Here is a 2,500-nt window from a genome sequence, read left to right as displayed (position 1 = left end):
TGATTAAGTCCCTGCCCTTTGTACACACCGCCCGTCGCTACTACCGATTGAATTATTTAGTGAGGTCTCCGGACGTGATCACTGTGACGCCTCGTGTGTCACGGTTGTTTCGCAAAAGTTGACCGAACTTGATTATTTAGAGGAAGTAAAAGTCGTAACAAGGTTTCCGTAGGTGAACCTGCGGAAGGATCATTATTGTGTTCCATATCCGTAAGAAAAACAAACAAACAAACAAACAAACAGACAAGCAAACAAACGAACAAAAAGAAAAAAAAAAAAAAAAAAAAAAGAAAAAAAAAAAAAATTTATATAATTATTTTGAATCCATAATTCTTTTTATTCTTTTTCATTCAATTTGTGATCCATCAATTATATCATATTAAATATAATATATGATGGTACATTTTGTAATGTTTTTTCTTATTTTTTTCTTTTAAAAACCTTTAAACATGAAAATAAAAAGTTGTACTTATTATTCATTTGATTGAATGATAAGTTAATTTGTTCACAATAACAAAAGTGGTATATATTTATTATATTATTATATATACATAAAATGATTAAAAAAATACAAAATAATTGAATCATAATAAATACCACCACTGTATTATTGTTGAACTAAGACATTCGCAACTTAATAAAAATGTTTAGAGTTAAATATATTTGATATATATTATTGAAAGAAAATCAATTTATATATTATTAATATTATTTAATTTTACTCTTTCAATTAATATATGCAAAAAAAAATTGACATTTGTTATAAATAAAAATAAATAAAAAAATACTCTAAGCGGTGGATCACTTGGCTCATGGGTCGATGAAGAACGCAGCAAACTGTGCGTCATCGTGTGAACTGCAGGACACATGAACATCGACATTTTGAACGCATATCGCAGTCCATGCTGTTATGTACATTAAATTCAATTTTAAAGTACTGCTTGGACTACATATGGTTGAGGGTTGTAAGACTATGCTAAATAAGTTGCTTATTCTTTTATAAAAATAATTGAATTTAAGCAAATGTGTATATTATTGGATTTTAAATAATTCATAATATTAATAGCAAAAAAAATAAAGATATATAATGAATTTTATTTATTATATATTCTTTAAAAAAAAAATCCTCTCAAATAAAATGAAATGATGAAAATATTGAATCTAAGTATTCTTTACAAAAAATTTTCATATTATTTATATATATATATAAAATAATAATTTATATATGTAATTAAAAGGAGGAATGTCTAGCATAAAAATTAAATTTTTTATTCTAGGATTGCCTCATTTTACATTATTATTATTTTTATATATTTACAATATATAAAAGGAGAAAAGAAAAATAGAGATGAAAAGATGATATAATTTTTTTATTAAATTGTGAGAAGATAAAAAAAGAATATTAAAACAACCTCAACTCATATGGGATTACCCCCTGAATTTAAGCATATTAATGAGGGGAGGAAAAGAAACTAACAAGGATTTTCTTAGTAGCGGCGAGCGAAAAGAAAATAGTTCAGCACTAAGTCACTTTGTCTATATGTCAAATGTGAGATGCAGTGTATGGAATATCTTAATATCTAGTATGAGAAATTAACGATTTAAGTCCTTCTTAAATGAGGCCATTTACCCATAGAGGGTGCCAGGCCCGTATAACGTTAATGATTACTAGAAAGATATTTCCAAAGAGTCGTGTTGCTTGATAGTGCAGCACTAAGTGGGTGGTAAACTCCATCTAAAACTAAATATAACCATGAGACCGATAGTAAACAAGTACCGTGAGGGAAAGTTGAAAAGAACTCTGAATAGAGAGTTAAATAGTACGTGAAACTGCTTAGAGGTTAAGCCCGATGAACCTGAATATCCATTATGAAAAATTCATCATTAAATAATTAAAAAAATAATGTGCATTTTTTTCATATAAGGACATTGTAATCTATTAACATAATAAAGTATTTATCAAAAGATCATTGGTGATATTAAGTTTATTTAAATTAATTTGCTTTTTAAGCATATTAACATAAAATAAATACTAATGATTTGATAAAGTGTTGATAGATTTTATTATATATAATGCTAAAATTCATTTTTTGAATTTTACAAAAAATTTAATATCTATGATATTAATATTTATTTGTATGCATTTATATGATTAACAATGCGAAAGATTCAGGATACCTTCGGGACCCGTCTTGAAACACGGACCAAGGAGTCTAACATATGTGCAAGTCATTGAGTTATATTAAACTTAATGGCATAATTAACTTAACTTAAATATAATGGGATTAATTTTTAGTCTATTTTTTAATAAATAGTCAATTAATTCAATCCCGGGGCGTTCCATATAGTTATGTATAATGATAATTTATTATTATTTATACCTCTAACTGGAGCGTACCTTGAGCATATATGCTGTGACCCGAAAGATGGTGAACTATACTTGATCAGGTTGAAGTCAGGGGAAACCCTGATGGAAGACCGAAACAGTTCTGACGTGCAA

General features: G+C 27.0%; 2 non-coding genes and 1 pseudogene across 2 annotated transcripts in view; all 3 read left to right on the top strand.

Annotated features, from left to right (window-relative positions):
- Nucleotides 1-195, top strand: part of LOC129252657 (small subunit ribosomal RNA) — a 1,991-nt gene extending 1,796 nt beyond the window's left edge. The window contains exon 1 of the ribosomal RNA XR_008583566.1: nucleotides 1-195. This exon is cut by the window's left edge and continues 1,796 nt beyond it. This is a non-coding gene — a ribosomal RNA (small subunit ribosomal RNA).
- A 590-nt stretch (nucleotides 196-785) lies between these two features.
- LOC129252654 (5.8S ribosomal RNA) lies at nucleotides 786-966 on the top strand (annotated as a pseudogene).
- Nucleotides 967-1,408: 442 nt separating this feature from the next.
- Nucleotides 1,409-2,500, top strand: part of LOC129252652 (large subunit ribosomal RNA) — a 3,987-nt gene continuing 2,895 nt past the window's right edge. The window contains exon 1 of the ribosomal RNA XR_008583564.1: nucleotides 1,409-2,500. This exon is cut by the window's right edge and continues 2,895 nt beyond it. This is a non-coding gene — a ribosomal RNA (large subunit ribosomal RNA).

The sequence above is a fragment of the Anastrepha obliqua genome, unplaced genomic scaffold (assembly GCF_027943255.1).
Source record: "Anastrepha obliqua isolate idAnaObli1 unplaced genomic scaffold, idAnaObli1_1.0 ptg000301l, whole genome shotgun sequence".
NCBI classification, from domain to species: domain Eukaryota; kingdom Metazoa; phylum Arthropoda; class Insecta; order Diptera; family Tephritidae; genus Anastrepha; species Anastrepha obliqua.
Note: the sequence above shows the minus strand (reverse complement) of the source record. Positions and strands in the feature narration are given on the sequence as shown.